Raw genomic sequence first — 14,947 nt, 5'->3', positions numbered from 1 at the left:
CTGAGAGCTTTGGGGGTGGTGGGACATGGGGTCCTGGGTAGAGACCCAGACTGGCCTCAGTCCTGGGAAGTTTTATGCCTCTGTCCAAATGTCTGTGCTTAGATGTCAGATCTGGAGCTGAGGTGGGCTTGTCTGGTCACAGCCTCTGCTCTGAGTGTGGTTCTCTGCCCTCCCAGGAGTCATTGCTATGGGAGGGAACTTAGTCCTTACCCTTGGACGGTCACCTTCTCTGGGACTGTGGAGGCTCCTCAGATGAGCTACCTCATAATTAAACTAGTTTACCTTGGAGTTCCTGCTGTGGTGCAGCAGGTTAAAAATCTGACTACAGTGGCTCTGGTCAGTGGCTATAGAGGTGCAGGTTTGATCCCTGGCCTGGTACTGTGGGTTAAAAGATCCAGCATTACTATAGCTGCAGCATAGGTCCAAGCTGCAGCTCGTATTCAATCCCTGGCCTGAGAACTCCCATATGCTTTGTGTATGGCCATTTAAAGAATAAATAAATAATAAACAAATTCACCAGATTGCACCGGGTGAGGAGGGAGGCGTGTTTGCCTGGTGAATTGATTGCTGGGCACGTGGGTCTGGGTGTAAGGCCAATTGGGGGAGTTGCCTCTGGGGTCTCCTTCTGGTTGCCCATCCCTACTCAGCAGAGTCCAGACCTGACCTCCTCTTTCAGCCCTGCTTTCCCTTGAGTTTTCTCAACACTTCAGCAAGGCAGGAAATGGCCAAGCCTGCCAGAGCCAAGGTAGTGTGTTCAACATTAGCATAGAAGGTTAAAAACAATTAAAATAACCCAGAACCAAAGTGAAAAGAGGTGGGGACTGACTTCTCTGGGACAAGCGTTGGGGGAAGAGACAGACCCCACATTTCTTTTTGTTTGTTTGTTTTTTGGCTTTTTAGGGCCACACCCATGGCATATGGAAGTTCCCAGGTTAGGGGTCAAATCAGAGCTGTAGCCACTGGCCTACACCACAGCCACAGCAACGCCAGATTCCAAGCCGCATCTGTGACCTCCACCACAGCTCATGGCCACACCAGATCCTCAACCCACTGAGAGAAGCCAGGGATCAAACCTGCATCCTCATGGATACTAGTCATATTTGTTTCCGCTGAGCCACACCGGGAACTCCAGGCCCCACACTTCTTTTACAGTCCTAGCAGGTCCCAGGTCCTCAGGTGCAGTGTCTAGGGAGGTGAGGTCACCCTGGTTAGTATAAACATGAGCCCCCAGGTGAGGGTCTGGCGATTGTGTGGGTCTCACTCCATCTGTGTGGGTCAGGCTCTGTGCAGGGGAAACTCCATGACTGCTCTTTTCCTCCAGTATATCTTGTGCTCTCTGAAGTTTCAAACCTCTGAATTGAGGGTTGTTGCCCTGATGAACCTGTGGTCCCCTTTCTTCTCTTTATCTTGACACATTCATATGAGGAAAGGCACCTTTGGGTAGTTGCCACTCTGTGTTCTGCTGAGTGGCAACTCTTGGTGGCATCATATTAATTTCATAATGTAGGAGTTCCCATCATGGTGCAGTGGAAATGAATCTGACTAGGAACCATGAGGTTGTGGGTTTGATCCCTGGCCTTGCTCAGTGGGTTAAGGATCAGGTGTTGCCATGAGCTGTGGTGTAGGTTGCAGACACGGCTTGGATCCTGCGTTGCTGTGGCTGTGGTGTAGGCCAGCAGCAACAGCTCCGATTGGGCCCCTAGCCTGGGAACCTCCATGTGCTGTGGGTGCAACCCTCAAAAGACAAAATACAAAAAATAAATAAATTTTTAAAAATAATGTATATCTAACCCACGGGGGTCACCACTGTTTGGGTTCCCCTGAACAGAGTTCAAGTAGCACAGACTAGCCCCCTTAAGAATGATTCCCCATGTGCCATGTGAAAGTACCATGATGGCCTCCTTGGTGGTGGACAGTGCTTGGGGCTCCCACATTTGTGATAAAGGGAGTCAAAATGGAATCTTAACAAGACATCATTTTTAAAATATATTTTAGGGAGTTCCCATTATGGCTCAGGAGAAACAAATCCAACTAGTATCCATGAGAATGTGGGTTTGATCCCTGGCCTTACTCAGTGGGTTAAGCATCTGGCATTGCTGTGAGCTGTGGTGTAGGTGGCAGACGTGGCTCAGACCCTGAGTTACTGTGGCTATGGTGTAGGCGGGCAGCTGTAGCTCTGATTCGACCCCTAGCCTGGGAATTTCCATATGCCATAGATGTGGCCCCAAAAAGCAAAAAGTAAAAAATAAATTAAATGAAATTTATTTTAAGTGGACTATAACACATATCACATACCCTTTACCATCATCACCATTTTAAGTTCATGTTTCTGAGGCATGAGTTACATTCGTGTTGTTGTGGAGCCCTTACACCATCCATAGAATTTTTCGTCTTGTAATAAAACCAAAGTTCCACAACCATGAACATGTCACTCCCCACCTGCTCTGGCAGCCCTGGCACCACAGTCCACTTCCTTCCATGAGCTGTCACCTCCAGGACCCCCATTTTAATGGCATCCTATGGTGTTTGCTGACAGGTCAACTGCTTGCCAGGTGATCTCTACTCCTGAGGCAGGAAGAGCCTTGCAGGAGGCACTCGCAGAGTATAGGGTATGATCCCAAGAGCATGGAGTCCACGTGGGACACAGTGTCAGAGTCATGACACTTTCTCAGGCCACCTTATCACCCATGCGGAATGTTCCCATGACCCAACTCAGGAGGGCATGGTGGGTGGACTGGGACCCCAGAGGCCCCATCCCAGTCCTGGAGTTCAGAAAGCATGTTCACCATGGGCTCCGGATTCACCCCATGTCTCAGCTGTCTCCTTGGTCCCATCTCAAACACAGGAAAACGTTGCCTACTGATCATTGCTCACAACATAGGCCTTGTTGGTATCAGGGCCCTTTAATTTTGGTGTCCTGGTATGGCAGCTTTTTTTAGGCCTTAAGAGGGAAGAGTTTATGAGTGTAAAACATTTTCAGAGGAAATTAATATTTGATGACTATCTCTATACTACTCGATTGTTAATGTCTATTAGTCATACTTCTGATTTTAGATATGATGTAGGGGTTACAGAGGAGTCAAAATTTAAATTTTTATAATCTGTATATTCATAGCTTCAGTATCACTGATGACCTGTAGTTTTTAAGTTTAGGGAAGGGTTATTGATTTCACATATCATGTACAGGACTAGCAATGATGATAGAGCAATTAAGATTAGAATGGTGGGAGTCCCCTCTGTGGCACAATGGGATCTGTGGTATCTCTGCAGCGCGGGTTCAATCCCCTGCCCAGCACAGTGGGTTAAAAGATCTGGTTGCAGATCTGGTTGCAGTTGTGGCTTGGATTTGATCCCTGGTGTGGGAATTGCACATTGTCATGGGGTGGCCAAAAAAGAAAAGAAGAAAATTAGAATGGTGGCTGGTAAATGGTTCAAATTGTTTTACTTGTGCATCTAATGTATGTGTATGAATCAGTTCAGTTTCAATATTAGTGAAATAATATAGAGGACCAAAGAACTTATCCAAAAATAATTATACTTTGGCCATGCCCCTGGCATGTGGAAGTTCCTGGACCAGGGATGGAACATGCAACACAGAAGCAACCCAAGCCACTGTAGTAACAACTCCAGATCCTTAACCCACTATCCCCCAAGGGAACTCCCCAAAATGATTATTAATGTGTGATCATGAAAATGTAAAAGTTCTTCCATAATAGCTTTTGTTGCCTTTGGGGAGGATACACCTAGTGATATACAGGATTTTTACCTATAATTTAACTTTGACAAAGTTCTATAATTTTTGCTGTTACCACACTTACCGAGAAAGACACGATGGTTGTGGTATTGGCTTAACACCATTGGCAAGGATTCAATTCCCTCTTTCCTCTTTTTTTTTGTTGTTGTGGCTGCCCTTGCAGCATGTGGGCATTCCTGGGACGGAGTTGAATCTGCGCCACAGCAGTGACAATGCTGGATTCTTAACCCGCTGAGCCACAGAGGAACTCCCTCTTCCTTATTTTAAATGTACATAGGTAGGCTCTTCAAACATAGGAGATGGCATCCCTGTAACCATTCTAGGTGAGTAGTAGCAGTTTCCACTCCTGAGACTTCTTGTTTGGATGCAAATTCTTCTTAAATTATGAAAACAATTAGCATTGCTGATGTTACTGCGTGAATGAGCCCATGGATGAGTTATTTCATGTTGTGTGTGCATCAGGGTAGTTGGAATAATGTAGCGACATCCCTGAAAGGCCACAAAAGTGCTGTGGGAAAAAAAGTCATATTTACTACTGCAAATAAAGTTTTGTGAAATGGGAATTCCCGTCATGGCTCAGTGGTTAACAAATCCAACAAGGAACCATGAGGTTGCAGGTTTGATCCCTGGCCTGGCTCAGTAGGTTAAAGACCTGGTGTTGCCGTGAGCCGTGGTGTAGGTCGCAGACGCAGCTTGGATCCCGAGTTGCTGTGGCTGTGGTGTAGGCTGGCAGCTACAGTTCTGATTAGACCCCAAGCCTGGGAACTTCCATATGCCATGGGTGCAGGCCTAGAAAAGACAAAAAAAAAAAATTGTGACATGAATTTTTTGCTCAAGTTTACTTAAGCATAAACCTGAGAATAGTGAAAATCATTGTATGAATCCTCCTACAATAGTGAAAATTGCTCCCATTAACATTAAATAATGGAAGAGTGTTACTACATCATATGGACCATGGAGGACAATGTCCCAGGATGAACTGGCTAAGATGGTTCCTGTCAAACCACCTCTTGTAAAAAGAAAAGCCAAGCCTAAAGCTCACAATGTAGTGGGAGATGATGTTATACTACATCTGTGAAAAGTTACTACTCAGCCGAATACCTTTACTCCTATAGGAGTAGGAATATTTATGGCAGCTGATGTAAAGTAAGCTCATGGGTTGACATCTATCCCTCTGTTAAATATATGATGAGCCCATAAAATAAGTCCTAAAAAGCCATGTCATTCCCATGTATCTGAAAGGCTCTTTTTTTTATTACTCAATGAATTTTATTACATTTATAGTTGTACAATGATCATCACAACCCAATTTTATAGCATTTCCATCGCAAACCCCCAGCACATCCCCCACCCCCAACCCGTCTCATTTGGAAACCATAAGTTTTTCAAAGTCTATGAGTCAGTAAGTATCTGTTCTGCAGAGAAGTTCACTGTGTCCTTTTTTGCATATAATGTTGGTGTCTCCCTGTCTGACTGAGTTCACTTAACATGTTAATTTCCACGTCCATCCATGTTGCTGCAAATGCCATTATTTCTTTCCTTTTAATGGCTGAGTAATATTCCATTGTGTATGTATACCACATCTTCTTTATCACTCCTCTGTCATGGACATTTAGGTTGTTTCCATGTCTTGGCTATTGTATATAGTGCCGCAATGAACATTGGAGTACTTGTATCTTTTTGAGTCATGGTTTTCTCCGGATAGATGCCCAGGAGAGGGATTGCTGGATCAAATGGTAATTCTATTTTTAGTTTTCTGAGGCATCTCCATACTATTTCCCACAGTGGTTGCACCAATTTACATTCCTACCAATGGTGTAGTAGGGTTCCCTTTTCTCCACACCCTCTCCAGCATTTATTTTTAGACTTTTTGATGATGGCCATTCTGGCTGGTGTAAGGTGGTACCTCACTGAAAGGCTCTTTTTGTCCTAAATAGTATGTAATGATAATGTGAGACTGTTCTAAACCCTGGTAGGCTATGAATACAGACTTCAGGGTGATCAAAGAATCAAAAGAATAGGTGTTAGTATAGGAGTGGGTCTCCTCCTGCAGGGTCAAATAAAGTAGAATTGAGATTTTGATCTGTTAACAGTATGGTAATTCCAGCTGCCAGGACTGAGAGGGATGATTATAGTAACATGGCTATAACTGGGGCAGATCAAACAAACAATGGTTTGGTGTTATAAAAATGGCTGTGATTTTATATTAAAGATTGTAGTCATAAAAGTAATAGCACTAAGGTTTGAAGAAACATTTGCTAAAAATCAGGAGAAAATGGTTAGGATGACAGAGGCTTCTGCATGTGCCAGGTTGCTGGCTGGATGTGGGTGTATTCTTGAATTGGTACCAGATCTGCTTTACTATTGATGATACAAGTAGGAGTAAGAATGAGGGGGACGTAGTCAAAAGCTTGTATTATGTATTTGGTGCCCCAGTAATTAGTGGGACAAGACAGTTTCCAAACCCTCCAATCACAATGGGCACAACTATAAAGAAAAATGTTAGAAAGGCAGGGGCTGTCATGATTACATTATAGATATAGTCATCTCCAAGTAGGCTCCAGGCTAGCATAGCTGAGCATGGATTAATAGACTTAAAGTGCTGCCTGCTGTTCCAGCTCAAGCACCAAATGGTAAAGTGACAATACATTTGTGATTTGTTGAAAATAGTCAGCAATTTATGAACACAGGTAAAATGGCTGAGCAAGCATTAGAGTATACATCAAAAGAAAGGGCTTAGCCCTGTTTTTGTCAAACCCTGTGATGCATCAACAAATTGAACTGCAAATTCAAAGGAACAGCTTCAATTCTGCAAGTGTTTTTCCAGATTTTTCTTTTTTCTTGAAGACAGAGAAGTAGATTGAAGCCAGTCGACTAGAGTATTTACCTGTCAACTAAAATTTCCTGGGGTGGAAGCCCATCATTGTGTGTTTTGTAATCCTTATTTTTGGGAATTAAGTAAATTGTACTTGCTTAGGGTTTTGAAAGCTCTTGGTCTAAACAAACCTAAATTTCTAGTCCAGCACTGATAGAGTGGGTGTTAAGGGTTTTGGTTTTTGTTTTGGGTTTTGTTTTTTTTGGTTTTTTTTTTTTTTTTTTGTCTTTTTGCCTTTTCTAGGGCTACTCCCATGGCATATGGAGGTTCCCAGGCTAGGGATATAATCAGAGCTGCAGCCACCGGCCTACGCCAGAGCCACAGCAACGCGGGATCCGAGCCGCGTCTACAACCTACACCACAGCTCATGACAACACCCGATCCTTAACCCACTGAGCAAGGCCAGGGATCGAACCCGCAACCTCATGGTTCCCAGTCAGATTCGTTAACCACTGTGCCACGACGGGAACTCCAAAGGGTATTAAGTAATAGTGTGGATATCACAATTGGTAATGATAGAAAGGTTATTTTTTTGGTATGTGTGAATTGTCATTTTATCTTTATGTTTACTGTAGTTAGTGATGTGGAGAATGATAACCACAAGTAGCAATACATGCTGAGTAGTGGTCTGATGGCTATTAGTGTAAGTAGAATGATGTTATCATTTTTGTTATCTCTTGCATAATTATTCACTTGGGTAAAAATATTGATGATAGGAGACCTCTTGATGACATTCTAATAATGAGGATAAGGATTATGATTGGAGGTGTGTAGTTTCAAATGTGTGATACATGAGCTGGGCATAAATAGTAAGAAGACAGTGTTACTATAATATAAACTAGAGCGTTTAGGATTGTTAAGGTTGCAATATGCATTTTAATAGCTGTTATTCATCCTATATGGGCAATTGATAAGCAGGCCATAATTTTTGTAGTCGAGCTTGGTTGCATCCCCTGCAGCCTCCAATATGATTCATAATATAGCCTTGATTTGACTAACATTATGTTTAGACTGATGGGTAGTGAGATCTGGGTACAAGTCTATCACAGTAATAGCATTGGGCCTGCTCTTCATGGACTGCCTTGTGTTACTTCAGGTACCCAGAAATGAAATGGGGCAAGTCCTAACTTCATGACAAAAGCTATTATTTCAATGGTGGATGCTGTTGGGCTAAAGATTTTTTTAATTTATTGTGTTCACTGACCAGGGTATATTAGATTAACAACAACAGCCCTTATAAATAGTATTGATGTGGTGGATCGTTTTAGAAAATATTTGTTGGATGCTTCTATAGCTTATGGTTTAATTTTTTTGTTAGAATGAGGATCATGTTAACTAGTGTGAGCCTGTTACTGCAATTATGCTTCCTGAGAGAATGGTCAGTAAAATTATAGTAAAAACAATAGGGTTTTTAGTACATGAAGACATACAGAGTTCCCGTCGTGGTTAACGAATCCGACTAGTATCCATGAGGACACGGGTTTGATCCCTGGCCTTGCTCAGTGGGTTAAGGATCCACTGTTGCTGTGAGCTGTGGTGTAGGTTGCAGATGTGGCTTGGATCCCACATTGCTACAGCTCTGGTGTAGGCCAGCAGCTACAGCTCTGCTTTGACTCCTAGCATGGGAACCTCCATATGCCGCAGGTACAGCCCTAAAAAGACAAAAGACAAAAAAAAAAAAAAGATAGAAAACAACATATATACAACATTTTGGGAGTATGGGCCTGATCGCTTACTTAGTGGACCTTACTCTAGCATGAGGTGTAACATGGTAGCATGGAACATGTACAACTCTTAACGGTAGGCTTAATTCCTATGATTCTAGGAATAAGAAGGTTTAAACCTCTATAATTTACTTTAGGTAACTTTTATGTCAGACGTACTTCTTATGTTTGTGGTGGGATGCCTGATGTGAAGACAGGTAGTGAAACTTCTCATATATGTAGGGCTAATATTAGTGGTAAAGAAAAAAAATTATAATGTATAAGTTGATCACATCAATTTGTGCTCAAATTCATAAAAAGGCGATTGTTAGGAGTGTTGTAATGATGACATTGGCTGTATATAATTCTGGCATTTAGGGGTTGTGAAATTCTTCTAAAAATAGGATTGTTGTGAAAATGCTTATTAGAATAATATTGACAATAGTCTCTAGGAAGAACAGAGTGAATGGGCCTGCTACATTTTCTACATTGAAACCAGATAGAGGTTTCGATTCTACTTCTATTAAATCATTTATCAGAAGGCCTGATAAGAGAATAATTGCTAGTGTTATTTCATATGTTATTGTCTGTGCTATTGCCCACAGAACTCCAACTGAGTATGTATTGAATCCGAAGCTCATCTAGATCAGAGAATGGAATAAATGGCGAGGCTTCATATAGCTAACACAAACAGTGCACCTAGGTATATATTAATTAGTGGAAAAGGCATGGGAAGAGGAATTCATTATATAAATTGATGGTGATGATCATAGCAGTTTTTCAATAAATAATTTGACTTCACTAGTACTGGGTTATAATAATCCATAGTTGCTGGTGTTGTTTGGTTCTTTCTGGATTTGTAGATAGCTTAGGATTTTTAATTCAGTTAATGTAAGGAATGCTATAGCAAGTAAAATTGGGTAATTAGTGAAAGAATGCTGATTATAAGCGTATTCTTAGGAAGAGGATTGAACCACTGGATTTTAAGTTTTAAGTTTTATTCAATTGCTGGGCTCTGCAAACCCTAAAAAACCCTGTTCTATCGTAGAATATGTATAAATTACTTGAACATCATCTATTTTGAAGACATTTTGAAAATTAGGCCTGATTTATCTTGTCCTTTCATACTGGGAGAAATCTGTAATAGAAAGAAAGTAACCAGGATTACTCCATTCTGAACTCTCTCCGCATAGGACTTTAATTGATGAACAAACAGACCATTAATAGCAGTTATATTATTGGAATATCCTGAACCAGCACCAAGGTCATTAATTCCATTGTGGAAATCTAGAAGAGGATCTCACTGTTATCCCTAAATTTTATTCTCCAAGGTCACCCCAACCAAAAAATTTTTTTTTTTTTTGGTCTTTTTGCTATTTCTTGGGCCGCTCCCGCAGCATATGGAGGTTCCCAGGCTAGGGGTCCAAACGGAGCTATAGCCACCGGCCTACACCAGAGCCACAGCAACGCGGGATCCAAGCCGCGTCTGCAACCTACACCACAGCTCACAGCAACGCCGGATCGTTAACCCACTGAGCAAGGGCAGGGACCGAACCCGCAACCTCATGGTTCCTAGTCAGATTCGTTAACCACTGCGCCACGACGGGAACTCCAAAATTGTTAATCCATTAAAAACTATGTTATCCCTTAAAGTTCAGTTGTTGGAGTTTTTATTAATTACTTAATTGAACTTCCGTGGGGGTTTCCTGTCTTACATTAGTCCTGCCTCTTCTTGGGCAGGTCAGTTTCATTGATTAAATGGGACAGTGAAACCCTAGTTTGACCAGTTACACAATCCCTATTTAGAGAGAAAATGACTACGTTACCTAGTCACACTCAGGATATAGTGACCATTAAACAGATGTCACTGGGCAGGCAGTGCCTCTAATACCAGAAATGCTAGAGGCAATGTTTTTTATAAGGAGACAGGGTTTGTGAATTCTGGGTTCCTTTTACTTTTTAAAATCTTTTCTTAAATGCATACTTGTGTTGGGTTAGCAATGTTTGAATACATTAAGGATTAGTTTAGGTATCTTTTATTGTTAACTATCAGTGGGTTGTCTGTTCTGATATAAGCTTAGGCAAGGAGAAATATTTCTTGTTACTCGTATTAACAGCATTTCTTCTATTAACAGATTAGTCCAGTATTAAATTATTATTTGATCTATTTACTGTTGGTATTAAGATGAACGTGTGGTCTATCTTGAATGCTTTCTTAATTGGTGGCTGCTTTTAGCCAACTATGGTATATGCATATTCTCCAGAGAAGGTTGTATCCTGTATCTAAAAACATTTAGCATTTTAGAATAACATTTAAAGTTACATGAAAACTTAGGGTTTTAAGTCAAATTTAAAGTTGAACCAAAACTCTTTTCTGGACAACCAGCTGTCAACAGGCTTGTTAGGCTTGTCACCTCTACTCATAAATCTTCTCATTATCTTGCCATTTAAATAAGTTTGTTCTTATAAACTGTTACAGAGTAGCTCATCTGGTTTCAGGGACTTACCTGCTCTTTGTTAAAGTGTTCTAGTTAAAGCACTATGCAAAAGATAAAAGGGATAAGTTTTTGGTACTTTTAATGCTTCTTTCATCATTCCCTTGTGGTACTTTATAGCTCCAGATTTAAATTTCTATCTTCTATACATTAGATATTGAATGAGGAGTTCGTGTCATGGCTCAGCAAAAACCAATCTGACTAGTGGGTTAAGGATCGGGCATTGCCGTGAGCTGTGGTACAGGCCAACAGCTATAGCTCCGATTCAACCCCTAGCCTGGGAACCTCTATATGCCACGGGTGTAACCCTAAAAAGACACACACACACAATGTTGAATGAGTGTTTGATTTAATTACTTATGATATTTGAACTTGGTGAGAAATTGTGGCTAGTTTTAGTTCAAGGTATTCATACAATATGAACTCTCCAGGGTATAAACTACATGCTTTTCTTTAAGCTACATTTTGATTCATTCAAACACACTTAGCAATATGCTCACCTTATAATTTATCTCCCCCTCTTTTTTTTTCTTCTTTTTTCTTTTTAAGGCCACACTTGCAACATATGGAAGTTCCCAGGCTAGGGCTCAAATTGGAGCTGCAGTTGCTGGCCTACAGCAATGCCCAATCCAAGTCACATCTGTGACTATGCTGCAACTGCAGCAACACTGAATCCTTAACGCACTGAGCAAGGCCAGGGATCAAATACACATCCTCATGGACACTAGTTGTGTTCTTAACCCACTGAGCCACAACAGGAACTCCATATCTCCCCCTTTATGTTTGGTACTTGTTAAGAGATTATGAAAAGTTATCAATATTTGGGGAGGTTGGTAGGCAATGAGTCTGTGCTTCATGCCTGATTCAACTAAGCCCTCTATTCTTAATTTGCTTCTAGATCCTCCTTCAGTCTTTTATTTCATAAAAACTTTTGTATAAACTATTTTATGCTTTGAGATAGAAAATGCACCCCACTTCTTCCCTCCCATGGGTTACACCTATTCTTTTTGTTGTTGTCGTTCCTTTTTTTTTTTTTTTTTTTTTGTCTTTTTTTAGGGCCACAACTGTAGCATGTGGAAGTTCCCAGGCTGAGGTTGAATCAGAGCTGCAGCTCCCAGCCTACACCACAACCACAGAAATGCCAGATTTAAGCCATGTCTGCAACCTACACCACAGAGTAAGGCCAGGGATTGAACTCGAATCCTCATGGATGATAGTCAGGTTCGTTATGGCTGAGCCACAACAGGAACTCCTCTCACTATTCTTTACTAGGGTTTCCTGAGGATGTCAGCATATAGGACTGGCGAGTTCCAATAAACTTATCCAAGTTTATTGATTATAGAATGACCTCCTCTAGAAGGGTGTGAAACGCCACCAAGTTCTTTGACTTTTAGGCAGATGCTAGTAGTATTCTGGTGAATGATTTGTTATATTTATTTCAATTTAGGACTAAGCATAGTGGGACATCTAAGGCCAGTTTGTATCTTCACTGCTATGGCATCAGAAATGTTAAAGTTGGGAGTTCCCGTCATGGCGCAGCAGAAACAAATCCATCTAGGAACCATGAGGTTGTGGGTTCAATCCCTGGCCTCGCTCAGTGGGTTAAGGATCCAGCATTGCTGTGAGCTATGGTGTAGGTTGCAGACATGGCTTGGATCCCACGTGGCTGTGGCTCTGGTGTAGGCCTGCAGCTGAGCTGGGGTTGGACCCTTAGCCTGGGAACCTCCACATGCTGCAGGTGCGGCCCTAAAAAAAAGAAAGAAAAAAAAATGTTAAAGTCATCTTCTTCCCTGCACAAGGAAAGGTGATGCGGCTGGGGCTTCGTGGGCCTCACTATGTCTGCCATTTTCAACTTTCACAGTCTGTTGACTGTAATCTTGCTGCTTATGTGTACCTGTGCTTATATCCGATCCTTGGCACCCAGCCTCCTGAACAGAAATAATGCTGGATTGTTGGGTATATTTTGGAAGTACACTAGAATTGGTGAACGGAAGAGTCCTTCTATTGCAGTATCCTGTGCTGTGATGGCCTTCAGCATCCTCTTCATACAGTAGCTCGGAAAAATGCCAGAATTCAGATGCCATCAGATTTAAATATTTTAAGAAAAGGACATATCTGCAGAAAATAATGCAAAGAATGGTTAACCCTTTTATCTCTGACGATTGAATGAGATATATTTCCAGCTGCTGTTCTCTGTTTTTGTTATTGGACCAATGTTCTATATCAATTAGGATGTAACCATTTAATACTCAGTGTTTAAACATGTCTGTAACAATCAACCTCAGTCCTGTCACTACAGGATTACATATGCATATTGTCATTCCCTTGTGTCATATACCAGTTTTTAGTGAGTTATCTTTAAGGCACCATGGTAGAAAACAAAAGTAGCAAATTACTCAAGTTCCTTTCACTGTGATTTGGAAATGATAAATCTTTATAGAATGGGAACTTTTTCTGGACTAGCTTTTTTATTGGAAAAAAAATGTTCAATTTGTGTTGGTAAGGATTGCATTCATATTTAATAATGCTTGCTTTTCCTCTGGCCACACCATTTGGAGCATTAACCAGAGTACCTCTACTCTTAGCAAACTGTAGTTGATTACAAGTCTTTAACCTATTTTTAAAAAGCCTATGCAGTTCCTTAGGAAAATAAATGAGGTGTGAATTAAAAGAAATATTGAGAAAATGTTCCTATGTAACATACAAGAGTTCAGAATACCTGACTGTGTTATATAGCCTCTGAGACCACTCTTGTTAAGTATGGATAAATGTCTTAAGTATAGATTTGAGAAGCTAACTTATCGTCTGGATAAGACTGAGACTACATGCTTAGAGGTAAAAAGAGTTAAACAGAACAATTACACAATGATTTAAAAAAATGTTAAAGTCACTTTCATAACCTGTTTTTATTTCAGCTATGGCTTTTTAAAGCTTAACTAGGACTTAACTTTATTTGGGGATAATCCTTAACATGCTTTACTCTGGATTTCTATGCATGTGGGATGATCTTAGGACCAAGGTGGCTGATAAAAAATTTACCAGCCCTAATGAGTTTACATAACATACTCAAACTATTTTGTGGCTTAATTTTTATCACTACCATGTCCCACAGGGGCAAAGTTAAGCAAGACTTTGTGAGCTACTTTTTAGTGTGCTTGATGTTTGCTCTTTTTAATTTTTTCTGATTTAGAGGGTATTCTCAGTGGGATGCAGATACTTGCATGTGTAATCTTCTTAGAAATGAATAGGCTAGGACCACACCTTTGTGTTTATGAAGTTAGTAAATCCATCTAGGCATTTACAGTGGCTCACTTTAAATACTAAACTACATCAACGGGTGGAGTAGGACTTTGTACATATAAGATTTATGCATTTTCATGATATATTTGTATTCTGTGTAGTAGTCTGGGTTGTGTTAAACTTAGTGTTGAAATATTTATTTTCTTTTGAAGATCATTAAAATGTACTTTGTTTTTATCTTGTTTGAGGTAAATGGCAGCTAGAGGGGGCATCATTCTATATAAGCCTTAATATCTAAGTAATTGATTGGTATTATTAGAAGGCTAGGTTGAAGGTACACTAGCTTTGGGTTACTGAAGTAACGGCAATGTTTGTTAGATGAGTTAGTTGACTCCTGTGTAGTTCTATGCTTTGCCATGTTTGGAGGAGTGTTGGCTCAGCAATAATAGCATACAAAGTATGAAATTTAGTGGGAGGTAGGACAGTTTGATTAAGGGGGCTATCTACCTGATGTGCATGTGTGTGTGTACGTATGTGTGTAATTGTTCTATGTCCTGTGACCATGGACTCAGTAACACATTACGGTTGATTATGTTGGTAAATACTATTCAGTTTAAGCTCAGCTAAAGTTGCTTGACTGTGTTAAGGCCTCTGATGGCCACAGCTGAGTCACAGCATCCTCCAAAATTAAAAATACCAAATGCATAAAACCAGTTACATGTGAACAGAAGCTGTTTTGATAGTTCACTGAGATATTTAAGGAGAAAGAGTGGGCAGTAAAGGGAGAAATGGCCCTGAAATAAGAACCAACCACGAGATATATTTTGTCTGCCATTCCCTGGTGGTCTATAAGTTCAGGACTGATGTTGTCACTGCTATG

The 14,947-nt window shown here is 40.8% G+C and overlaps 1 pseudogene; it reads left to right on the top strand.

The window, feature by feature from the left end:
- LOC110256803 lies at positions 12,651-12,896 on the top strand (annotated as a pseudogene).

Source organism: Sus scrofa, chromosome 14 (assembly GCF_000003025.6).
Source record: "Sus scrofa isolate TJ Tabasco breed Duroc chromosome 14, Sscrofa11.1, whole genome shotgun sequence".
Taxonomy (NCBI): Eukaryota; Metazoa; Chordata; class Mammalia; order Artiodactyla; family Suidae; genus Sus; species Sus scrofa.
Note: the sequence above shows the minus strand (reverse complement) of the source record. Positions and strands in the feature narration are given on the sequence as shown.